Source organism: Crinia signifera, chromosome 2 (assembly GCF_055691185.1).
Source record: "Crinia signifera chromosome 2, ASM5569118v1, whole genome shotgun sequence".
NCBI lineage: Eukaryota > Metazoa > Chordata > Amphibia > Anura > Myobatrachidae > Crinia > Crinia signifera.
The window spans coordinates 355,019,756-355,046,661 of NC_139218.1; the positions used below are offsets into that span (position 1 = coordinate 355,019,756).

Sequence of the window (26,906 nt, forward strand, 5' to 3'; positions counted from 1 at the left end):
AGGAATGCCAGTACTAGCACTGGCTTTCGATTCAGGCGATAGCAACACGCGAGACCACAAATCCCCATCACTGCAGGGCACATACACGGAGCGGCCTGTGCTCCTTATCCAAGTGATCTAGTCAGATCGCTTAGAAAAGGGGCTGAAATCACCCTGTGGGTATGCCCCTTGGACAATGTGTTTTTAGGGAGCTGTAGAATTGATAGTATTTGTATGTTTTTGTAAAGCTTTGTATTTGATTGTTCTAGGGACCAGGAAGATAACTTGCAGACCCAGTGGTAACCATCTGACAAGCCGCTGGCACACTATGGTCCCAACTACTTCTGCATTTGAAAAAAAAAAAATAACTTTTCAGTTATTTCTATTCAGACTTCGGTCTAAAATGTTTTCATTTAAAAAAAAAAATGTTTCGTTATTTCTATTCAGACTTCGGTCTAAAATGTTTACATTTAAAAAAAAAAAAACTAAAAAACTTTTTAGTTATTTCTATTCAGACTTCGGTCTAATAAATGTTTTAATCCATTAACAAGGGTCTGAATCATTATTTATAGTAGAAACGAAGACGTCTTGCACACACAACCATGACAAGACCACAACATGGGCTACTGCTACCATTTTCTCTTAGAGAAGTTGGTCATAATAGCCAAACAACTACTAGCGTCTTTTTTTTTTACCACAGCCTGTAAGGTTAGAATCTGGTTGGTTGGTATAGGCATCTTCTCCACTTTCTCTCTTCCAAATTTGCTAAAACTCCCCCTATGATATTTATTACCTACATGTGGTAGGTGGCAGAGTCCCATGATAGAATTACACAGTAGGGAAGGCCATCGCAGCACTGAGTAAGTCTAGACTTGGCGCTGCGAACAGGGAGGAAATCATGGTTTTCCCCATGTGCACAGCTGCAAAAACATTAGCAGTCGTGCAAAGGGGTGGGGTGAGGGGGCGGAGATAACTTATCACTGGGATCCAAACATCCACAACCCAGCGATCAGGTCTAAATTAGGCCCAAAGTCCCTGAATCTGTGGGCATGATTCAGACCTGATCATACGGCCAGCGATCAGATTAGCCTCCGCCCTGCTCTATTTAAATCCTGGCTTGCAAATGAATGTGCACGCTGTGCGAATGGATGTGTACGGCTGCACATCCATTCACACCCAAGCGAAAATGTCCAAACCCGTACACTAACAAATTACTTTTTACACTGGGCACCAGTCATCGCAGCCGCCGCATACCCCAGGCTGACATTAATATCACAAACCCTCCCCTAACAGGCTGTGGCATGCCTGCGTTTTCACAGACTCTGCCAGTGTTTGTTTTCTTTGCCATATTCTGTGTTTTTCTTTGTACTCCAAAAAACGGTTGGTTACCACCCCCACGCCCCAGCTGCAACTCCATAACTTTGTGTGCCAACGAACAGAACAAGTTGCAGGACTTGATCGCAGCCAGGCGTCACACACGAGCATTGCAGCACAAACGTATGCGCACTTCATCGATAATCGGACGCTGTGCAAATTCGCAGCTATACGATCAGGTCTGAATCGGGCCCTGTATATGAAGCACTACAATGTAGTTCCGTTTTGCTCCATGTACAGACTCAGTCACATAAAACATACAAGTGTCATATCAACTCACAAAGTCTCCTTATGCGTCCTAGTAGCAAATTGTTCCTGTTAAGACTAATTTTTGGCAAAAAGACGCCTGACGTAAGCACTGCATGGCATATTAAGGATATATGTATGAGGACGCATCAGCACTAAAACAGGGTAGGAAGGGAACGGCTCCTGAGTCAACTGCTCATAGTGACATGGCTGATACAAGGCGAGGGTTTGTGGCAGGGAGTGTGACAACTGTGAGGGTGCATTACATAGGTTAACATAGGATAGGTTCCAGAAGATTTAGAGACAATGGATGATATTCAATTGTTTAAAGCTCTCGTTTTCCAGCATGTTACAGGATATCGCAGGCGATACTCAATTCTTCTCTTTTTTATTGAGCTTATTAGTGTCAGATTTAGGTACGTAAAGTGGCTAAACCCAAAAGAAGTAATGGGTGCGATAAAAAAAGTCTCAACTGAGCGCTCCAATGGGTTACTATTCAAGTTGAAATGTTGGAGCACCTGCCAGCACAAACAACTGATCATCATCGGGCAGGCACCTACATGTGCAAGAAGGAAGGGGCTCACAATTGAATACTGCCCAATAAATGTGATAGAGAAGTCTGTAAGTGGGTTGTGGCACTGTAGAAGTCTACTGGGTGGTAGTGAAAGTTACCAAAGGTAGCCCGGGGTGGTGTAGGATCGTGCGTGCTTCGCCTCCAAACAGGCTTCGTCACACCACTACGTGTCAGCGGCACTCTCAAGAAGACTCCACAAAATCCCGCCATCACCCTTGGAACATACAGCCGCTGTCTGCCAAGGTACTCGGTCACTCTTTCATTAGCGGCCAAAACACAGCAATCCTGCAATGTCTATGCACAACAGGACAGTGTGTGCCATGCCACACATACAGCAGAACTGACCCACTTTACTTACCTTCAGGCCGGCAGTTAATATCAGCCTCTCTCATCCAGTGTCCGCTGCGGCTGCACGATTCGGTGAAAGCAGAGGGCAGTTTAAACAAACTTAAGAGCTATACTCACTATTCCTATTTTTCTATCATTTTCCTTTGACATACCTACAATAAGAAATATATTTTCTATCATCAATGGATGGTTGTTAGATACAGTATTTATTAATAAAGCATACAGAACTACCCGAATGCTTTTCTGTCCTGGTGTGCAAACAACTTTATTTTAGACACCCTCTCATCAGCAACTGGCACCCAACTGCCCTGTAATGTCTAAAAGATAACAGGACAGGGGCTGTTCTGATTTGCTGAAGTGTTTTTACTTTCTGTATTTTTTCCGACCTGATAACTTATCCAGTTCCTCTCCTCCCGAGTCTGCTGCAGCCCTGCATGTGACACAGCCCTGCAGTGACAGCAGAAAACCAGTTATAAGGTTTGGAGGCAAATCTTTATACACTCACACGGTACACTACTGTTGTACTTGTAGCACATAGCCCCAACAGCCATCCAATTCAGGACAACCTATATCTTGTGTGTGTCATCTGACCAATGAGGTAATAAGTTTTGTTTCTTGTGTTGCTTATGTTTTTGGGCTAAATGTGCAAGAAAATGTTTTTTCTACGATAGAGGAGAGAGGTTTATGTGTGACTCGAAATGAAAAGTCATTTTGAATGCCACTAGGTTATTAATACCCCTTTTACATCACAAAGCAAAATTACTGGGTTAATTTGCTGAATACCCATGTTTTGCTTCAGTGTGAAAGGGTCAACCTTGGTCTTAAAATCTGGGTCGCCGACCCTGCTCTTGACCATGGTCGGTGTCCCAGATTTAAGACCCAGATCGACCCTTTCATACCAAAGTAAAAAAATAGTTTTTCCAGCAAAATCACAGGTTGAAAAGCTTGATCCCAGTAATTTGCTTCTGGTGTGAATTGGGGATCAGACTGCACCTGTCAAAATGACCCGGTACTCAAAAAGTGGGCGGAGTGAAAGGGGTTTTTAGTTGCAATAGGCTTTTCCACCATGAAGCAGTGTTTCTAATTGCGTATAAGGAAGTATCCACTTGTTACTATGGGCCTTATTCTGGTCTGTGCGGCCGGAGCCGAATATGCAGCCAGGACCGTGCGTCCTAAACCCCGCCTTCCGTACGGATCACTCACTCCGTCCAAATGCGGTAAGCCGCTGACCGCACGGAGCACGAGTGGATTTCTCATGGATACACCTCCTCCATCTCTTGGAACCTCCCCCATCATTCGATGGTCGCAGACCATCAAATGCAGGACCGAGTGGTCAGACAGCTCCCGCGAGCTCAGACCACTCGGGCATTTCTCTGTGCAAAAGCAGGGATCTGGGCGGGCAGCTGACATCCGGCAATGTCATATGGCCGCCCCCTACACGTGCGTCACGGCCGCATTACCATACGGACGCCCAGCGTTTTCATGGGAACGCCCATGAAACGCGGGGCGTATGCATATGTTAATGAGGCCAAACAGCCCTTCACGCCCCTCTTCTCCCCTTGTTCGTAGTGTAGACAATTCATGCGGAATTTGGACGTATGTCCCTTTCGCACATGCGCAGATATGCCTCTGCACATGCGCAAACACAAAACATCGGCGGCCCGAACGCACGTGGATATATCCGCACCAACCAGAATAAGGGCCTATATGTAGAGAACCTGGTGTTTCTTTCCTTTCAAATTTACATTACAGGGCAACACACTTACATAAGCAAATCCTCGCAGACATACAGGGGGAAATTTACCAATATGAAAAACCTAGTTTTTCGTATTGGTATTTCCCCTACGGCTGCATACGACTGTTTAAGTCGTATGCAAAGTCGTGTTCCGGAGGGGAAATTAAAAAGCAGTCAGATACGACTGCTTTGTAGCATTACACAGATGGTGTAATGATTCGTATTAGCTGGCCATATATACGGCCGCTAATACGAATTTTTCTAGCAGTCTGCACGGATCAGTCAGATCCGTGCAGGCTGCAACGTGTAAAAAAAAAATAGAAAAATAAATAAATTTAAAAAAAAAATCGGCGTGGGGTCCCCCCCACAGCTGTAACCAGCACCAGGCTGAAGGAGCCGGGGCCGGTAATTAAAAATCAGGGAACCCGACAAATAGGGGTTCCCCGATTTTTAACAACCAGCCCCAGGCTCCAGGTCCGGTTCCCAAAATACGGGGGACAAAATGACTAGGGGTCCCCCGTATTTTAAGAACCAGCCCCAGGCCAAACCAGCCAGCAGGGTAATGTCACAGCCGGGGGACACTTATAATATAAGGTCCCGCGGCCAAAACATTAACCCTACCGACCAGTCAGCCTGGCCAGGGGCCCTGGGGGAGTGGGGACCCCCCCAATGAAGGGGTCCCCCCCCTCCAGGACTTACCTGACCAGGCTGAAGCCTGGTACTGTCCCCGATGCCCCTGGGCGGTGGGCATCGGGCTGATTATGGTGTAAAAAAAAAGATTAAACTATTGTTTTTTACTGTGGCACTACAAGTGCCAGCAAGCTGGGACTTGGAGAACCACAAGTCCCAGCCTGCTGGGCATTAAAGGGCCCGCTGGCACTTGTAGTTCCACAGTTAAAAAAATAGTACACAAAACACACTGACACACATTTAAAATAAAACTTTAATACATACAAAGCCCACACATACTAATACTTATTTATCTTCTTTCCGTAGGTAGCCCTGGTCCTGATGTGCTGTGTCGTCTTCGGGATCCATGTCGACGTCCTTCTTCATGTCGACGTCGCTGTCGGCGATGGCGTCCCCGTCCGGATCCGACGAAATCCATGTGGAAGGAAACCATACTCACCTGTCCCAGCGCGACGTAGTCCAGGTAAGGGTCTTGGCAAAAAAACAAACCGACACCCCGAAACCAGACCGGACAGAGAGCCGCACGTTACTCTGTGTACATCGTGCGGCTCCGCCTCCCGAATGCCGCTATTGCCCGCCTTGCGGCCAATCAGGAGCCGCTAGGCCGCAAGGCGGCCAATAGCGGCATTCGGGAGGCGGAGCCGCACGATGTAAACAAACACCGTGCGGCTCCCTCTGTCCGGTCTGGTTTCGGGTGTTCGGTTTGTTTTTTTGCCAAGACACTTACCTGGACTACGTCGCGCTGGGACAGGTGAGTATGGTTTCCTTCCACAGCTTCCACATGGATTTCGTCGGATCTGGACGGGGATGCCATCGCCGACAGCGACGTCGACATGAAGAAGGACGTCGACATGGATCCCGAAGACGACACAGGACATCAGGACCAGGGCTACCTACGGGAAGAAGATAGGTAAGTATTAGTATGTGTGGGCTTTGTATCTATTAAAGTTTTATTTTAAATGTGTGTCAGTGTGTTTTGTGTACTATTTTTTTAACTGTGGAACTACAAGTGCCAGCGGGCCCTTTAATGCCCAGCAGGCTGGGACTTATGGTTCTCCAAGTCCCAGCTTGCTGGGGAGGCTTGCTGGCACTTGTAGTGCCACAGTAAAAAACAATAGTTTAATCTTTTTTTTTTACACCATAATCAGCCCGATGCCCACCGCCCAGGGGCATCGGGGACAGCACCAGGCTTCAGCCTGGTCAGGTAAGTCCGGGAGGGGGGGGACCCCTTCATTGGGGGGGTCCCCACTCCCCCAGGGCCCCTGGCCAGGCTGACTGGTCGGTAGGGTTAATGTTTTGGCCGCGGGACCTTATATTATAAGTGTCCCCCGGCTGTGACATTACCCTGCTGGCTGGTTGTGCCTGGGGCTGGTTCTTAAAATACGGGGGACCCCTAGTCATTTTGTCCCTCGTATTTTGGGAACCAGCCCCGGACCTGGAGCTGGTTGTAAAAAATCTGGGAACCCCTATTTGTCGGGTTCCCTGATTTTTAATTACCGGCCCCGGCTCCTTCAGCCTGGTGCTGGTTTCGGCTGTGGGGGGGACCCCACGCCGTTTTTTTTTTTATTTATTTAATTTTTCTATTTTTTTTACACTGAAGCCTGCACGGATCTGACTGATCCGTGCAGGCTTAAAGCAAATACGACAGGAAAATGGTGTTCTATTTTTCTGTCGTATTTGCGTGGGTGTTTCACACCACTTAGCAGCCATATTATCAGTAAGGCTGCTTAGTACATCAGGAACCACCATTCTTTTGAATGGTGATTTCTGTCGTATCCTATCGATGGTGTAGGACATTCGTATTTGTAACTACAAATACGAATGTTCCATCTTTAGGAATACGAATTATTGTATTTTTGGGATTGTAAATCCCGAAAATACAAATTCGTAAAAAAAAGGTGTATTTCTCCCTACGAATACACCTTTTTTCTACGAATCCATTTTGGTAAATGTCCCCCACAATATCAGCTTAAGCGTGTCTCTGTTGACACAGCTCTGCAGTTTTTTAGATAGGGGTCCCACTTATTAGAGGATAGACCTGATTAATATATAATCCAACCACTAAGACTAAAGTATGTTTATAAAAATCTTTCTCTTTGTGTAACTGGGTATCTGAACGCATCGTGCAATCATTCCACAAATTTTAAGCATGCAACATCACCCAATGTATTTATTTATTCTTCTGATGGACAGCACAGGACAGTGCATGGCGTGCTGGGAGCCACTGTGATGAGAGCGTCTCCATCTGTCTTTTTTCTCTTGTGCTATTTTTCACTTTGCAGGTAGTAACATCACTAATCTCACTGCACCCCATAGAGGTGCGCAGGAAATGAACTATGCGCATAGTTGAACATCCCACATTACTGAGAACTGAATGTTCCCTTAGATTGTAAGCTCATTAAAAACACACTTGCATGATGCTCATTTCATAAATAACCCATAGTGGCAATGGTAGCAGCAGTGGTGTAGCTAGGTGCCACGGTGCCCGGAGCAAGGGCATGTTTCGCGCCCACCCCCGATTTATAGTAGGCGGGGCTCTTTCTCGGCGGAAAGGGGGGGTGGTCTAACACACTGTAATGCCCATAGCACATTTTAGCGAACTTTGTAATACCTATTACACATAAAGCCGCATGCCGTATTGCCAATTACACATATGGTCACACATGATGCCCATTACATACTATATAACAAACCATAATGCCCATTACATACTATATAACAAACCATAATGCCCATTACACATAAAGCCACATGCCATAATGCCAATTACACATAAGGCCACACCTGATGCCCATTACATACTATATAACAAACCATAATGCCCATTACATATTATATAACAAACCATAATGCCCATTACACATAAAGCCACATGCCGTAATGCCAATCACACATAAGGCCACACCTGATGCCCATTACATACTATATAACAATCCATAATGCCCATTACATACTATAACAAACCATAATGCCCATTACACATAAAGCCACATGCCGTATTGCCAATTATACATATGGTCACACATGATGCCCATTACATACTATATAACAAACCGTAATGCCAATTACACATAAGGCCACACCTGATGCCCATTACATACTATATAACAAACCGTAATGCCCATTACACATCTGACACATAAGTGCCACTTACGTACATGCTCATTGCTAGGAACCTCATGCTCGATGCCAGGGGCTTCATGCTCAATGCAAAGGGGCTTGATGCTGGATGCCAAGGGAGTCTGAATAGCTCATTGCCAAGGGGGGCTGAAATAGCTCGTTGCCAAGGGGGACTAATATTGCTCATTAAATATATAGAATACTAATTCCGTGCTCATCTATATGCTCTAATAATGAGTGTGAATGCTGGAACGATGTGCGGATGCACCACTGGGTGATGCGGTCTATGCTTGACCTATATAGGGATTATTTGACAGAGGCAATGGATTTTTAATGCAAATGATTATATTTATTGGTGATAAATTAAAAGTTACATATAAGAGTGCAAATGTATGTGTAACTAATACACAAATGAAGTACAGTGTGAGGATATGTGGGGAAATAGTCTCTGGAAACTTGAGGATGTAGGGGCGGGGGAATGTGGTGCAGAAAGCTGGCGTCCCGACTCTCTGCAGTGCACAAGCCCCTTGGGGTTACCTCAGATGACAGAGTTCTGTACAGTCCCGGCCAAACACACAGGTCCCTCGTGGATAAATCGGTCCCTCTGCGCCATTCCCACCTGTGTTGCTCACAGGGGTACTACGGTGTAGGTCTTCTGGAGATAAGAGCAAGCAGGGGCAGTAGCTCAAATCACGCTGGGTGTGGATCTCACGGATCTCCCATAAAGCTCTGGAGCTATTTGCGGTGAGACCTGGTGTGAACAGACCAGTGCTCAGCGGGGTGCTCTGTTGGATGACACGCACAGTGTGGACCAGCAACCCAGATAGCACCGGATGATGATGTCACCGGGTGCCGTCCACACTACAGCGCTCGGCAGCGTGCTCACTGCTGGGAAGCAGATGTGTCAGGGGGCAGAGTAGGGGGGGGGGGGGGGCTGCACGTCTCCAGAGCCCTTTGATGTCTCGGCGCCCGGAGCTCGTGCTCCACTGGCTCCGCCCTCCCGACGCCCCTGATTAGCAGACAAGCTAGAGGTCAAAAGATTACATGGAAGTTAACCGGTGCAATCTGCAGGTCCCCAGAAGCTGAACAAGTGGTGAATTGTCTGCATCAGGTTGCTGTACAGATAGGTAATTTTGACCCCCCTAAAGCAGAAGCAGCAGCAATGACTTCGGCAGACCCTTTACATTGACTGGTTTGGCCACTTGTCTAAGGAAATCAAGGTGTACACAGGTTGAGTATCCCTTATCCAAAATGCTCAGGACCAGAAGAAATTTTGATAACGGATTATTTTGTATTTCAAGAAAAAAAAAATTGTTTTTGCACTTTCTGGAATGTCTTATTTTGGATAAGGGATATTCAACCTGTACCTTGTGTGGGATGTGATAAAAAATAAAAATCAAGCTGCATCAGCGGAGTCATGGTGGTATAATTCTGCAAACCCTTAGGTTAACCCAAAATGTATTTGGTATTTGATACAAATGGCAGAAAAACCTATTTAAAAACAGAAAATACCTGCAAGCCCATTTTCAGCAGATCATTAACACACCTAAATTTTAAGAAAAAACATGGTTCCCCAATAAAACTGCAGCAAACCGTGTGGGTCCACATCTAGAGAATATACATTCTAGAAAATTCTTGGGGTTCTGGGTTAAAGACTCAAAAAAAAAAGACTCTCTGTTTTGTGGGGGGCAAGCTTCATGGGAATGAAGGTATTAATCTTGTACTGTTATACCAATTTCAGACAGAAAAATCCCAATAACCCAGGTATTTCCCGGATACAAAAACCTAAGACTCCGCTAAAAGCTCTAACCCCCTTTCACACAGCATGAAAAACCCGGGTATCTCCCGTGTTTTACAGAAGCCTGATTTTTTGTGCAATATACTGTGTGTCATAAGAAAAGGACAGTATTAAAGGCACAAAGAGATGAGGTCATGAAAAGTGGGTGGTGACTGCTCACTGCATTGCATTAACCATGACACAAGGATACGTTGTAAAAAGTTTTATTGTTTTTATATACTGTACTGGTAGGTACATGTTACCTCACATGGCTGTCAGTCTATTTGCAATGTTTAAGTACACTGTGGCATCTTTGACTGTCCCAGTCATCTGTTTGCAGATCTCCTACTCCCCTCTCACTGCCAGCAGCTCTCATCTTTTGCTCCGTCCAGTGGGCCATGCTGTCCTTTCTGCAACTCCCTAATGACCTCAGATGCCAGCCCCAGTGCCATGCCCTCCCAGCCAATCAGAGAGGCCCATCCTCACAACCAATCAGCCAACACCCCGCCAGTAGAGCCAATCAGCACCTCACAATATGTAATAATCCCAAAAACCCGGGTTGCACCCTTTCAGACAGCCGGCATCCTGGGTTTTTGGAATTCAGACCCGAGAAAAACCCTGGTAAATTCCAGGGTTGAAGCCCTGGTATTTTAGACCCCGGTTGACCCTTTCAGACAGAAAAAAACCCAGATCTACCCTCCTGGACCAGGGAAATTCCCTGGTTTTTTTTTTCTGTCTGAAAGAGGTATAAATAATCAATATTCATAGCCAACATAATGCCTTAGGACTACCGACCAAAATCACTGGGACTTCTCAGTTTCAAGAGAGGCTATGACACTTACATTCTCATCAACCCTAAAATATCCTTCCTCAGTATATCATAGAGCACCCACCTATTGATTGGTACCTAGCTTTATACAATCTGCTCCCACATCCTATAGCAATAGCAGTCCTGTGCAGTTTGCACTTGAAATTCATCAAGCAAGTGGAGGTCAATTAACAGGACCTGAGAGAGGGACCGTATTTTTGCCTGGCCAGACACATGGGGACATACCTTTTTTTAAACTTTTTTTTTTTTCTAACATGCTAATTTTGACTAACATGCATGCCTTTTACTACAAATACAGTAAAAAGGAAAGGACTGCTAACACCTGTCATAAGGCATTTTAATACCATGGATGCAAATTACTGAATAGTTTTTTTGTGTGTATGTCCATGTATGACTATTAATAATAATTTTTAAATGTTCACTGGCCAGTGATATATACATATATAGATAATAAATGTAATTAGAGAAATATTGTCCTCAGCGCAGTTTTTATATGTTGTTTGTTATATATGTATTATTTGTATTGGCGGTCATATATATCCCTTTTATTGGTGAACAGCTGAATTAGGTGATTATTGGCTGTCAGATATATTCTAGTAATAGATTGGGCCAATATTAGCTTTTCACTGCAGAATACACCTGACATCAAGTGTTTTGTGGCTTCTTTATGATCCTATTTGTATGCTCGGCTATTAGATTCCTTCAGACCAGAGTTCCTGAAACACGTTTTTCATGGAACCCTAGCAGTGTGTTCTCAAGGTATTCTCAAGGTAATTGGCGACATCTGTGCTTCAACTAGATGATCTGGAAAATGTCATAAATGCATTATACTTGGTAGTATTATGGTGTAAGGAACATTTACTGAACAATATCCTGCTTCCCTTCAGCAACTCTGAAATGGGTTGTTCGCTTATGGACATCCTCCAAAATAAGTCATGCATTATGCAGAGGAAAGAACGTAAGGTAGATCTCCAGCACATAAACAGCAGTAATCTCCTGGCTATACAGCATTCAGCAGACAATTTATGAAAAGCAAGATGGTGATTATTTCTTTAATATATTTACTAGACATCATCTGGATGAGAGTTTCTGAAGATCCTCTTCTCAGACAACTGCTTTAAGACTATTAGTTCCAAAAAGTCATGTGGCTTAAGATTAAAAAAAAAAAAAAGAGAACACTGGTCCCACAATAAAACAACAAAGGTGAAGGGATTAGTGATAAGACAATAGCAGAGGATCGGAACACTTTTGTTTCATCAGTTTTTTTACAAATAGACGAAGATTCAGGGAAACTCCTCCACCACGAGCAATGATAATACAAAGTTAACAGATATAGAATTTTAGGAGGGTGTATGACCAGGAGGTCTTACGTGCAGAATGTATGATCTCCTGCCCAGATCCGATGCGCCCAGGACCGAGCATCGGATCGGCTGTCACACACATGCCGGTTTCACACGATTTCTCAGCCTGATCCAATGGAATCGCATTGTGTATGGGGGATATTAGCATAACTCATTACACATCTCATGCTTAAGAACATCTCTCAGCACCAACTTCCCCATCATCCCGTGTGTACAGGGCTTTCAATTAAAAAGACAGGAAGTTTAATCTATGTGGCAGGGTACAAAGGCTAGGTTTAGGCACTAGCAGAGGGGTCCGGCTTGGGGACAAATAGCATCGTGACCCGCAGGTACAGTCGCATGTATTGGGACAGTGCTACATTATCTACGGGCAGCGTCAGCGGTGCTGTTTGTTCCCGCACTGCTGCTTCAGTTCAATTAAAAACAGTCAGGCAACTACATTTTTTTTTTTTTTTCGCAAACTAGTTTTTATTGGTTATAAACAACACCAACAGATGAGCATAAAAATACAGATAAGGAGGGGGGGCGTGGCCTGGCGGGCAATGGTGGAGGACGCGTTTTCTGAGAGCTCCCTGCGTTCATAGCCTTGCCTCAGCCATAAACCCTTTGCCAAGCTAAGTGACCCGCTTCCTTCTTCATCAGAGGAGCCCCAGGCACCCTCCGACACCACACAGGGCAGTGCCGGCGGAATCGGGGGAGACACTAGGTCTCCTCGCGGGTTGCGGCCTGTCCCTGCATCTCAAGCCGGGGCCTCGATTAGCAGCCCCGACCTCACGGAAGCGCAGTACCTCATAAGTCGCGCCGCGACTTACATCTTCTCCCGCCCGCTCCCCACGGCACGGACGGCTGTTGCGCTCACCTGCTGCAGCACGGCGCTGGGAGACAGACCCTCCAGCTGCCGGTCAATCAGTGACGCCCGCCATCTCGCCTCCTCCGGGGTCCCGACGAGAGCCGGCATAGAGAAACCCTGAGGGGTTACTGGAGCCAGGGGCTGCACGAGGAGGATCCTGTAAGTACCCTCGCGCACCGCACACTGAGCTCCCCCTGCAACGTCTCCTCTCCCCCCTGAGTGGCCTGGTTCCAGCTGACTACCGAGGCTGAGTCCCTGGGGAAGGCTGGGGGGACTGCTTGTGAGCTGCACAATAGGGCTGTGATAGTAGACCCCTGTCTCCTCACAGTGGGGACACTGTTTTAACAGCACCAGGTGTACCTAAAGAAATACAGCCTTGAGGGGATTTACCACAGCTACCTGGGCTCCCAGAAGCAATTATACCATCAGTGGCACTCTCATTTCTTATAATGACCACTTGGGCTGCACTACAACACACTATTTAATACTGGTGTATAGTTGAAGCTAAAGGACAGCGGCAGTCATCCTCAGACTCCTGTACTTTTATATCAATCCAGGCTCAAACGCCATCTTAGATCCACTACCAAGGATTTTCCCAGACGCCCTGCTCCCAGCTGAACCCCCCTCTCCCTGCACCATATCCTTGCAGTGATATTACCTGAAGTAGATCATCACTGACAAAAGGCTAGACAACCCTGCAGAGCAACAGCAGCGAGTAATAGCCTCAAGATACTGCCCACTCTCCAGAACACCTCACGCCTCCGTCACATATAACTTGGCAGACTTGGCTAACATCAGACACAAATCACCGTTCGCTGCAGCACACCTGACGCATGAAGGTGCCCTGAGCATCCTTTATAGAGCATCCAAACCAAAGGTGGAGCCCATCATGAGCGTGACAGACGCTTGAAGATGTAATGCGTGCCCAGGCCACGTAGGGGGGACCATACGCGGAGCCACTAAATGATGTAGTATTGGCTGGGCAGAGGGCCATACATGATCGCACAGAGCTTTTCCACATGACAAAAAGACGCCGTAATACACCAACAGCGAAGACCTCAGCGAGACCGACACAAACCCAAGCTTTCTGTTCCTTGTTCGGCACGCCAGTCCCGGATTCCGACCCACAGACCCCGGCGACTCCTTTGCACGCCCCTAAAGAACAGACCAGCGACCTTTTGCTGCCCTCTCTTCCGATCCCCGAGCCAGACCCCACAATGGAGAAGCCTGACCTCAGCACAATTCTAGCTAAGTTACAGGCGATTCCAACGCGTCAAGAAATGCAACAAGATCTACTCTCCACTGAACAAAGGCTCCAAGAGTCCATGTTGGCCCACATCACAACACTCAAAGCAGACATAAAACACATGGACAACAGAGTGGTCCTCTTAGAGGAACAGTGCGAGGACGCGGACTCTCGGCTCTCTGACCTCCACGATCTGGTCTCACGCCAGTCAAAGGCGCTGCTAGAGATGGGCCGTAGATTGGACGACGTGGATAACAGGGGCCGAAGAAACAACCTGAGGGTCCGGGGGGTCCCGGAAGATATTGTGCCCGCAAACATTGAAGCCGCCCTGACAAAAATATTCAGCGAACTATTAAACTCTGATCCAGAATACCAGATGGTTTTCGACAGAGCACATCGAGCTCTGCGACCCAGAGGTGCCACCTCAGAAAAGCCTCGAGACATCATCTGCAGGCTCCACTATTACCAAGAAAAAGAGGAAATTCTCAGGGCTGCAAGGCGTTCCCCAGATATCAACTTCAATGGCCATAACATTCAAATATACCAGGATCTTTCCTGGTCGACCCTTCAACAGAGGCGGTTGCTCCGTCCTATCACAGACGAGCTCAGGAAACATAACATCAGATTTCGCTGGGGATTCCCTCTAAACATACAAGTCACCCACAAAGGAATGTCCGTTAGCCTTCAGGATCCAGAAGGAGTGGAAGACTTCTGCAAGACTCTTGGACTCTCCACCCCCCTACTTCCCAACTGGCTTGATCCTGCTGAGCTATCTGCCCCGCCTGGGCCAAGGAGGAACAACTGGCAGACGGTCCAGAGAGACAAGAGAAAACCCTCATCGAAGAAACAAGTAGCAGACAGAGTCGCTGGAGGAGGAGAGCTTCCGAGCCCACAATCCGGGGCCCCTGCCGCCTCCGCTGAGGACACGTGAATATACCTATCTTTCTTAAGTGACTTTTATTCCTTTGCACCCAAGTGCCTAGTTCAATTGTGATAGTTAATGTTAAATGTTTTAATATTAATAATGATACTGGGGACGGCTGCTTTCACCTAGTGGCAAAGGAAACATTGGAGTTGATTGCCTCTCCTGGAGGTTTCACTGGTGAAACAAGTAGGTGCCCCACCATTCATTTACTGAGAGAAACAAAGTAGTTATGGTGTTAATTATTACGTGCCTAATACCAAGTGCAAAGAGACCAATAGGGGGCCCTCCGACACCGGGGGCTTGTGGTCCTGATTCAAGGCACATAAGTTAAGTTAAATTGGTTTCAGTTCTGGTATCTTATGCTCAAATACTTAAATGTTAAATGTTTTAATATTAGTGATGATGCTGGGGACCGCTGCTTTCACCTAGTATTAAAGGAAACACGGGAAATAAGTACCTCCCCCAAAGGTTTCACTGGTGAAACAGGTAGGTACCCCACCATCTACTTACTGAGAGAAATAGAGTAGTTACGGTGTTAATTGTTACGTGCCTAATACCAAGTGCAAAGAGACCAATAGGGGGCCCTCCGACACCGGGGGCTGATGGTCCTGACTTAAGGCACATAAGTTAAATTGGTTTAAGTTCTGGCATTCTATGCCCAAATACTTAGTTGTTTACTTGATTATAACTAAAATTGTGTGGTTCGCTTTGGTTCCCCCAAAACCCCCTCGCTCTGCTGTACATCGGTAGAATGTGGGACGCTATAGGCCTCCCATGTCTAGAAATGCAGAGTTCCTTAATTAAGCTAGTTTATGATTTCTGTCTATGCATCAAAACTCGCACACTTCACCCCCTTATCCATATATGTTTTTTCCCTGCCCTCCCCACTGTCCTTCCTCCATCCCCCCGAAGTCCCAAGAGACATGGGCCACTGAGCTCAGAGAAGCACGAATATAGAAACAATGGCTAGTTTAAAAATAATCTCCCTAAATGCTAAGGGGCTGAATGTCCCCGAGAAGAGATCCAAGCTTCTCCACTCAATGCACACGGAAAAAGCAGATGTAGTGTTCTTTCAAGAGACCCATTTTAAAAAAGGTTCGGCACCAAAACTAGCTTCCCGTCACTACCCGACAGGCTACTTCAACGACTTTTCTGAAACTAAGTCTAAAGGGGTGGCAATTTTATTCTCTAAAAACCTCCACTTATCTGACATATCGGAAACCCGCATAGGCGACGGGAGGGGGATTCTAGTTAAAGCCACCATTGCCAACCAAATCTTTACCTTTATCAACCTATACCTCCCGAATAAGGGCCAGATACGCTTCCTCAGAGAGGCGCTGGAACTGGCCGAGAGCATGATAGAAGGAGTACTGGTGACGGGAGGGGACTTTAATTGGGCTATTGAACCCACAATCGACACGACAAATTCCCATGCCAATTCCCCAAGCAGAGACCTAAGACGATTCAGAACCATACTACACGACTTCCAATTAATCGACACGTGGAGATTACTCCACCCAAAAGACAGAGATTATACATTCTACGGTACTTATGTAATATCTGGGCTCCCATTTTTCTTATGAGACCGCGTCCCCTTGCGGGGCTCGCTGCGCTCACCACGCTTCGGGCACGGTGGCTCGCTGCGCTCGCCACACTATATAAAGTCAACTCCATGCGTAGTTGGATAGTAGGGGTATGAAAAAATGGGGTGCATTTAACATGGGAGCCCAGATAATACATAAGTACCCATTCTACTCATACCCCCATAATTCTTATACACGAATAGACTACCTCTGTCTAGGCCACAGATCATTAGACTTAATAGTAGACGCTTCAATTGGCCAAATTGTAGGTTCAGATCATGCGCCCATTACACTCATTCTGAATCTTTTAAACCCTCCGACACGCCATTGGAACTGGCGCTTTAATGAGCAATTTCTCAGAGATGATGACTCCAGAAACCAGATATCAGCAGCCATAGACGATTACATAGCCACCAACGTAACGGAAGATATATCACCTGTCACTATATGGGAGGCACACAAATGTGTACTTCGAGGCAAATGCATCCAAATAGGCTCTTACCTAAAAAAGAGAAAAGCAGAGAGAAGAGAGGCACTCCTCACTAAAATAAAAGAACTTGAAACAAGACATAAATCCTCCCAGACCTCTGATGTTCTCTTAGAGCTTCAAGAAGCAAGGGTGTCTCTAAACAGTCTCTTAAATGAGAATACGCGCAAGGCCTTCCGCAGATGCAGACACAAATTCCATAGGTGGGGTAACAAACCTGGGAAACAACTGGCGAGGGCACTGAGGGCCCAGAGATCACTAACATATATTAGAGAAATGAAAGATTCCTCGGGGAGACTATGCGTTACGAACACCCAGATAGCTGACATCTTCCACAAATATTATTCCACTCTATATAACCTCACCTCGGAAACGAATACTAGGGACCCAAGGGCACACGAACGAGAAATTAGAGAGTATCTGAGAGAAATCCAGTTCCCCACGCTCCCTTCAGATTTAACCTCAGCCCTGAATGACCCGTTTACAGAAACGGAATTAACACTGGCCTTAAAATCCACCCCGTCAGGCAAGAGCCCCGGACCCGATGGGTTCACAATTACATATTATAAAGCATTCCAAGAAAAGTTGCTACCCCTTCTCCTGCGAGCCTGTAATGCAGTCTCTCAGGAAACCCCCCTCTCTAATCAATCTCTTAAGGCGCACATCACAGTCATAATAAAAGATAGTAAAGACCCGGCACTCCCTTCCAGCTACCGCCCTATCTCCCTCCTCAATGTGGACGTCAAGCTGTGTGCGAAACTGCTAGCGAACCGCTTGGCCTCTTTAGTCCCATTGGTGGTACACCAAGACCAAGTGGGATTTGTGCGAGGGAGGGAAGCCAGAGACAACTCCATTCAAGTATTTGACTTGATTGCCCACGCACAGTCCTCAAACACCCCCACCATGCTCCTTTCCACAGATGCCGAAAAGGCTTTCGACAGAGTGGACTGGAAATTTATGGAGATGACCCTCTGTCACATGGGACTTGAGGGGCGGTTCTTACAAAAAATCTTAGCCCTTTACAAATCCCCAATGGCCCAAATAAGAATCAATGGACTCCTGTCCAAACAAGTCACCATCTCCAACGGGACGAGACAGGGATGTCCGCTGTCCCCACTGATATACATTATTTGCATGGAGGCACTAGCCAGAGCGATTAGACAAAACCCAAATATAAGTGGGCTGACGGTGGGGAAAACTAACCACAGACTAGCTCTGTTCGCAGATGACCTCCTGGCAATTATAACAAACCCAGTAGTCACTCTCCCGAACCTTATGGCAGAGTTCTCCCGCTATGGGAAACTATCCAACTTTAAAATAAATTATACGAAATCTTCCGCCCTGAATGTTTCGCTACCAAATGACACCAAGGAAGCATTGAGCTCCCAATTTCCCTTTCCTTGGAACCCCACCCATATCAAATACCTGGGCATCTCCATCCCGGCCTCGCTTAAGTCAACAATATCCCTCAACTATACCCCCCTACTAAGGTCCATCCGCAATGAAATGTCGCAATGGGCGACTCAGAGATTCTCATGGCTGGGAAGGATGAACATCATAAAAATGAATGTCCTCCCCAGGTTTCTCTACCTCTTCCAGACAATCCCACTAAAATTACCCGCTCAATATATAGGAGAAGCTCAAAAAGCAATTAGCCGATTTGTATGGGGAGGTAAAAGACCCAGATTCAAACACTGCTACCTATACCATAGAAAGGCCAGAGGAGGCCAACAGCTCCCTATGCTACTGGCATACTACCAGGCCTCGGTATTATACAGGATAGTGGATTGGTCGAGAGCCGACACATGCTCAAAACAATGGGTCGATCTGGAGACACATTCATCGGCCCTTTGTCTTAAGGTGGCCCCGTGGATACACACCATACCCCGCACAAAACACCCCACAGTCGAACCCACTCTGGCTATGTGGAAAACTATCCGATACAGACTTGGCCTCTCCTCACCTGACTCCCTACTCCTCCCCCTTATTAACAACCCGGAATTCCCTCCGGGAGCATCTGGGAGAGTAGCAACTAACTGGCAGCAAAAAGGTCTGACCAGAGTAATAAATCTATTGTCCAGGGGAAACGTCAAGTCTTTCTCGGACCTAAAGTCAGAGAGGGAACTGCGTCAAACAGACTCCTGGTTCTATTTCCAAGTGCGCCACTACATCCACTCAAAAAGAACAGCCCCTTCCCTCAAAAAAGATCCTACCCCATTTGAAGTGCTGTGCTCCCACACCTCGGACCCCACCCATGTGATCTCCACGATCTACAAAATTCTTCTCCACAATCACTTCCCTGACCTCCCTTCTTTTTGCAAAGCATGGGATCAGGATCTCTTGCCTAAAGGAATCACAATAAACTGGGAAAAACACTGTGACGTCATGGCACGGTGCTCCACGAGTCTAGAGGTGGTGGAGACACAGTACAAACTACTAACTAGATGGTACAGATGCCCTCCCCTAATTCACAAATTTTTCCCGTCGGTCTCCCCCTTGTGCTGGCGCTGCAGCTCCCACAGGGGATCACTGATTCACATATGGTGGGACTGCCCTAAAATCATCCCCTTCTGGGACACTATAATCCAGTTATCCTCAACCATCCTGGGATTCCAAACCCCAGACAAACCCGATTTTTGGCTCCTCTCCCACACCAGTACCCCCATGGCAAAATACAAGCGGTCACTAATTAAACACTTAAACAATGCAGCCAGAGCGGTGATTCCAGTCCACTGGAGGTCCGAGGACCCCCCTACTATTTGAGAATGGTTCCAAAGAATTGATTTTTACTGTGCTATGGAAGACATCTATCATTCTGCTCTAGATAGGCAATCAGACTACGCCGCCACTTGGCTACCGTGGTTAGAGTTTAAATCAACAAGAACATACAAAGACCAGGCACCATCTATCCCACAATAGGTCTTGCTACAGCCCTAGAAGTAAACAGTTAGCGCGACCAACACGGTTTGGACAAATGGACCAACTAGCATTGTTTCCACTGACCAAATTGATGACGGACACATACTCCTACCCCCCCCTTCCCCACTACTTTCCTCCCCCACGCTTCCCCTTGTTTTGTCTACTCCCCCCTAACGTCCCCCCCCCCTCCCAAACATGCACTGAGTTTAAAATAAGATAGCAGAAGGTATAGGAAAAAAAAAAGAGAAAAAGTCTGAATGTCAACAATGGAACTGTTTATTGCACAAATTGTCCTCCTGAGTAAATTGCATATTATAGACACACACAGTATTGTAATGACTTTTGCTTCAACGCTGCTACAATTACGCTATCTTTGTAATAATGGGGGACATTTACCAAAATGGATTCGTAGAAAAAAGGTGTATTCGTAGGGAGAAATACACCTTTTTTTTACGAATTTGTATTTTCGGGATTTACAATCCCAAAAATACAACAATTCGTAGTCCTAAAGATGGAACATTCGTATTTGTAGTTACAAATACGAATGCCCTACACCATCGATAGGATACGACAGAAATCACCATTCAAAAGAATGGTGGTTTCTGATTTACTAAGCAGCCGTACTGATAATACGGCTGCTTAGTGGTGTGAAACACCCACGCAAATACGACAGGAAAATAGAACACCATTTTCCTGTTCTATTTGCGTTTTAGCCTGCACGGATCAGTCAGATCCGTGCAGGCTACAGTGTAAAAAAATAGAAAAAATAAATAAATTAAAAAAAAAAACGGCGTGGGGTCCCCCCCACAGCCATAACCAGCACCAGGCTGAAGGAGCCGGGGCCGGTAATTAAAAATCAGGGAGCCCGACAAATAGGGGTTCCCCGATTTTTAACAACCAGCCCCAGGCTCCAGGTCCGGGGCTGGTTCCCAAAATACGGGGGACAAAATGAGTAGGGGTCCCCCGTATTTTAAGAACCAGCCCCAGGCACAACCAGCCGGCAGGGTAATGTCACAGCCGGGGGACACTTATAATATAAGGTCCCGCGGCCAAAACATTCTCCCTACCGACCAGTCAGCCTGGCCAGGGGCCCTGGGGGAGTGGGGACCCCCCCAATGAAGGGGTCCCCCCCCTCCAGGACTTACCTGACCAGGCTGAAGCCTGGTGCTGTCCTCGATGCCCCTGGGCGGTGGGCATCGAGCTGATAAATGTTGTAAAAAATAGATAAACCATTGTTTTTTACTGTGGCACTACAAGTGCCAGCAAGCCTCCCCAGCAAGCTGGGACTTGGAGAACCACAAGTCCCAGCCTGCTGGGCATTAAAGGGCCCGCTGGCACTTGTAGTTCTACAGTTAAAAAAATAGTGCACAAAACACACTGACACACTTTTAAAATAAAACTTTATTACACACAAAGCCCACACATACTAATACTTACCTATCTTCTCTCCGTAGGTAGCCCTGATGTCCTGTGTCGGCGTCTTCTGGTCCTGTGTCGTCTTCTTCCTCCATGTCGACGTCGCTGTCGGCGATGGTGTCCCCGTCCGGATCCGAAGAAATCCATTTGGGAAGCTGTGGAAGGAAACCATACTCACCTGTCCCAGCGCGACGTAGTCCAGGTAAGGGTCTTTGCAAAAAAATAAACCGAAAACCCCGAAACCAAACCGGACACGACGGAGACGCACGGTGTGTTTGTTTACATCGTGCGGCTCCGCCTCCCGAATGCCGCTATTGGCCGCTAGGCCGCAAGGCGGCCAATAGCGGCATTCGGGAGGCGGAGCCGCACGATGTAAACAAACACACCGTGCGTCTCCGTCGTGTCCGGTTTGGTTTCGGGGTTTTCGGTTTATTTTTTTGCAAAGACCCTTACCTGGACTACGTCGCGCTGGGACAGGTGAGTATGGTTTCCTTCCACAGCTTCCCAAATGGATTTCTTCGGATCCGGACGGGGACACCATCGCCGACAGCGACGTCGACATGGAGGAAGAAGACGACACAGGACCAGAAGACGCCGACACAGGACATCAGGGCTACCTACGGAGAGAAGATAGGTAAGTATTAGTATGTGTGGGCTTTGTGTGTAATAAAGTTTTATTTTAAAAGTGTGTCAGTGTGTTTTGTGCACTATTTTTTTAACTGTAGAACTACAAGTGCCAGCGGGCCCTTTAATGCCCAGCAGGCTGGGACTTGTGGTTCTCCAAGTCCCAGCTTGCTGGGGAGGCTTGCTGGCACTTGTAGTGCCACAGTAAAAAACAATGGTTTATCTATTTTTTACAACATTTATCAGCTCGATGCCCACCGCCCAGGGGCATCGAGGACAGCACCAGGCTTCAGCCTGGTCAGGTAAGTCCTGGAGGGGGGGGACCCCTTCATTGGGGGGGTCCCCACTCCCCCAGGGCCCCTGGCCAGGCTGACTGGTCGGTAGGGAGAATGTTTTGGCCGCGGGACCTTATATTATAAGTGTCCCCCGGCTGTGACATTACCCTGCCGGCTGGTTGTGCCTGGGGCTGGTTCTTAAAATACGGGGGACCCCTAGTCATTTTGTCCCCCGTATTTTGGGAACCAGCCCCGGACCTGGAGCCTGGGGCTGGTTGTTAAAAATCGGGGAACCCCTATTTGTCGGGTTCCCTGGTTTTTAATTACCGGCCCCGGCTCCTTCAGCCTGGTGCTGGTTATGGCTGTGGGGGGGACCCCACGCCGTTTTTTTTTTTTATTTATTTATTTTTCTATTTTTTTTTACACCTTGCAGCCTGCACGGATCTGACTTGATCCGTGCAGACTGCTAGAAATAATTCGTATTAGCGGCCGTATATACGGCCGCTAATACGAATCATTACACCATCGGAGGGTTACAAAGCAGTCGTATCTGACTGCTTTGTAAATCCCCCTCCGGAACACGACTTTGCATACGACTTAAACAGTCGTATGCAGTCGTAGGGAAACAACCAATACGAAAAACTAGGTTTTTCATATTGGTAAATTTCCCCCAACACAATTGTATGTATTGTTATTCATTTGAAAAATCCAAAATAAAGAATATATAAAAAAAAAAAAATACAGATCAGTGGTAGCAATACGTTGTACAAATCTGAGGTATTAAGTTTTCACTTTTATAAAACAACCAATGAGTCACTTAGCAAAAAGGATAATAAATAAAATTAACCAATACAAGGGGGGGGGGGGAGACACAAGGGAAAGAACGTTAAAGCATGAAAGTAGTGGAAGGGGAAGGGGGGTCCGTCGCCGTGGCGTTAGGATGACAAAGTCTGTGTCATACAGGTTTTGTAGAGAGGAGATTCCCTGAAGGCTAGCCAAGTCGCCCAAGTGGAGGTGAACTTAGAAGGTGTCGTTTGCGAGGTAGAAGTGAGGTCTTCCATATACATATAAAAATTAACCCTCTGTATCCATCGGGATATACGTGGTTGTGTGGAAGTCCTACAAAAGCAAGGGATGGTAGCCCTAGCTGCGTTTACTAAGTGCCTCAGGAGCGAGTTTTTGTTTTGGGAAAGTGGCATGTTCATCAAGCTGAGGAGCCAAAATTTGGGGGTCTCTGGGACTGGGTATCCAGTGAGCTTTCGGGTGATTTTGTGGACCTGCTGCCAGACCATAGCCAGTAAATTGCATTGCCACCATATGTGGAGGGGAGTGCCCGGCGATTGTTTGCATCGCCAACATGTAGCAGGTACAGATGGAAACATTCGATGCACTTGCTCAGGGCAGCAATACCTTCTGGACATTACTTTGTATTGGGTTTCGAAGACCTGGATGGAGGGCGAGCTGATGAATGTGTAACGAAATATACAGGACCACTGTTCCTCTGATAGTTCATGCTGAAGATTTCTATGCCAGTCTTTAATGAAAGTGGGGGTTGGGAGGATAAAGGTGCCCATACACTGCCTGCGATGTCTTGCAGCAGTGTACGGACACACGACAGCCTTCCCGGTGGCAGGAACGCATGCGATCCATTGCGATGGATCGCATGAGTCCCTGCTTCCTGCCTGCCTTGCCGCCAGGAGGAACGGGTGGTCGAACGGCCTGCCGGTCCGACCACCTTGTCGGGTCCGATGCGCACGGGCCCGCACATTGGACCCAACAGCATGTCAGGGAGGGACGATTTGGTCCGATTTAAGGGGCTGATTGGTTGCAATCGGACCAAATCGCCTCGGTGTATGGGGGCCTTTAGGCTGGTCAGACATAGTTGGTATAGTTGTGAAATCAGGTGTCTCAGCTGTAAATATGCCCAAAAGCAACTGGGGATAGGTCATAAGTCTGTGTCAGTTCAGTAAAAGAGCGGAGACCAGTGGGGCCTATAAGGTGTGACAATGTAGCGATGCAAGCTTTGGCCAACATAGAAAAAGGTGATTGAGAGAGTGAGTTTGGTGGCAGGTCGGGGTGAAATAATAGGGGCATGGGTAAAGAGAATTTAGGGCTAACGGCTGGTAACACTATAATATTTCAATCACCATTCAGAAATCTCTTCACAGCAGCCATGACTGTTTTCCAGCAACATACCTGGTAACAGCTCAGCTGACAGTGAGAGCAGCCGTCTAAGTGCTCTATAAACAGTTCACTTTAATTAAACAATGTTTGCTTATGATAGGAGATGTATTTGCTCCAGCATTCAAACACTGCATGAAATATAAATATATACATTTCTCATTACAGTCCTAGAAATGAACATAAGGACTGACGCTGCCTAGCATACAGCTAAATGCCGCCCACCCTGCCGAAAATCTGCCCCCCTCCCCCATTTGGATACGCTTAGACATCCACTCGCACAACGGAAAAATAATTTGATGGTCGCTCACCGTCTAATGATTTTCCCCTGTTCGTAATAAACATTAAGCCAGGAATTACTTTTCATCTGAACGCTGCGCTCCATATTCGAGGCAGGCGCGGAAGTCATGTGACATCAGCCGCCCGTCCCAAGCAGACATCGACACGTCTGCAGGGGTATGCCCAGTGTTTTCGTGGGCATGCCCATAAAACACTGGGCGTTCCCCCGCTTACTCCCCATTCCACCCACTATGTAACGAACACTCTGGAGAGTGTGAAACTCGCGAAGGCTTTCGCTCAAGGGGTTTGAACACGCGCTTGCTGAAACCCTGACCATCGGGGACGAATTTGGGCCAAAGTGGTCCAGCCTAAATTGGCCCTATTGGTCTCACACGCATTAGATATTATACAGCCATTTCATTATAAAATGTTGAACTATACACAATATATAAAATATCGTCTCCTTAGAGAGTAATCAGTTATATGGAATATACTTGGAACAAAGCCTGGAGGTAAGTTCATCAGATGCATTTATATGCAGGTCAGTGTTACAGTCCATTACTGGTAACTGGGTAACAGAGTAAATGAAATAGAAAATGATTACATTATACTCACAAGATTCTTCTGTTTCCTGAGCGACAAGTCTTCACCAGTCATACTGCGGATTTCCCAGGTGGCACAGAAAACATCAAAGAGGCAGCTTTGTAGTAGCAATATATATATATATAATGTACGTCAGATTCCCAACCCCATCATGGACCCTAAAAACAAGGCAAAGGCCTGTTATTCTCGCACAAAAATGCTACTTAGAACTATGAAATTGCCCTTGCACGTTGTGTAATATATATATATGTATATATATATAAAACTATGTGCACTGCAGGTGGGGCAGATGTAACTTGTGCAGATAATTCGATTTGGTGAGTTATTTTGTTTCTGTGCAGGGTAATTACTGGCTGCTTTATTTTTACCCTGCAATATAGATCTCACTTTGAAGTAAAACCCCACCCAAATCTAATTCTCTCTGCACATGGAGCAAAAATATCCAGACTCTCTGTTCAAAGTGCTGGGTGACTTCAACGGAACTAACCTAAGCCAGGAGCTACCCAAGTTCAAACAACAAGTCACGTGCCTCATCAGGGAAGGGCATACCTTGACCACTGCTACACCACCCTTCAGTCTGCCTTCCGGGCAATCTCCTGTGCTGCATTTGGACTATCTGACCACTGCCTCGTCCACCTACTCTCTACTGAATATTCCTACTCTCTACTGAATATTCATTGCAGTCCGCATGATCTGCGACTGCACATTGGAACACATCTCGTACCGCAACTGCAGTAAAAAAGCATCAGAATCATAAAAAAAGTGGCCACATTGCACTAGGGCAGGGGTCTTCAACCTTTAAGACAGCGTGGGCCACCTAAAAAAATCCAGTGAAGCCCGAGGGCCACTATACTCTACTGCGGTATTTCGGACAGCCTCATAGAATCACAGCTCCCCTATAACGTCAGCACATTCCTTCATAGATACAGTAGTTGGCACAGCCGCCCATACTCAGCACATAACCCCCCACACACACACTCACACACACACACACACACACACACACAAAAATTTATCAGCAGCCAATTTGGGTTCCTGCACACAATGACCATTCCTGCGGTAACCAATGTCTGGTCATGCAGGTTGCAAAAGAGGTGTCAGGTAATGGTTTTCCTGCTAGTTCACACTCGTTATAATTAGGCCACACCCCTTTTTTTGGGAGCGCGCCTACGGCGCGTGCAATTTATTCAATATCAAATTATATATGGGGGGGGGGCACAAATTTTACTGTTTGCACTAACAGTAAAATTTGTGCCCACCCCCCTCCCCCCCCATATATAATTTGATATTGAATAAATTGCACACGCCGTAGGCGCGCTCCCAAAAAAGTGGTGTGGCCTAATTATAACAAGTGTGAACTAGCAGGAAAACAATTACCTGACACCTCTTTTGCAACCTGCATGACCAGACATTGGTTACCGCAGGAATGGTTGTTGTCCTCACACGCTTAAGTTGACTGAAGGCTGCACAGTGACATATAAACAT

At 46.7% G+C, this 26,906-nt stretch overlaps 1 long non-coding RNA gene across 2 annotated transcripts in view; it reads right to left on the reverse strand.

Annotated features, from left to right (window-relative positions):
• The window catches only part of LOC146059183 (uncharacterized), a 106,807-nt gene that overhangs the window by 75,241 nt on the left and 4,660 nt on the right, over positions 1 to 26,906 (reverse strand). For both annotated transcript variants that reach the window (XR_014470168.1, XR_014470169.1), the window contains exon 2: positions 25,434 to 25,579. This is a non-coding gene — a long non-coding RNA (uncharacterized LOC146059183). The remainder of the gene's footprint in view (positions 1 to 25,433; positions 25,580 to 26,906) is intronic.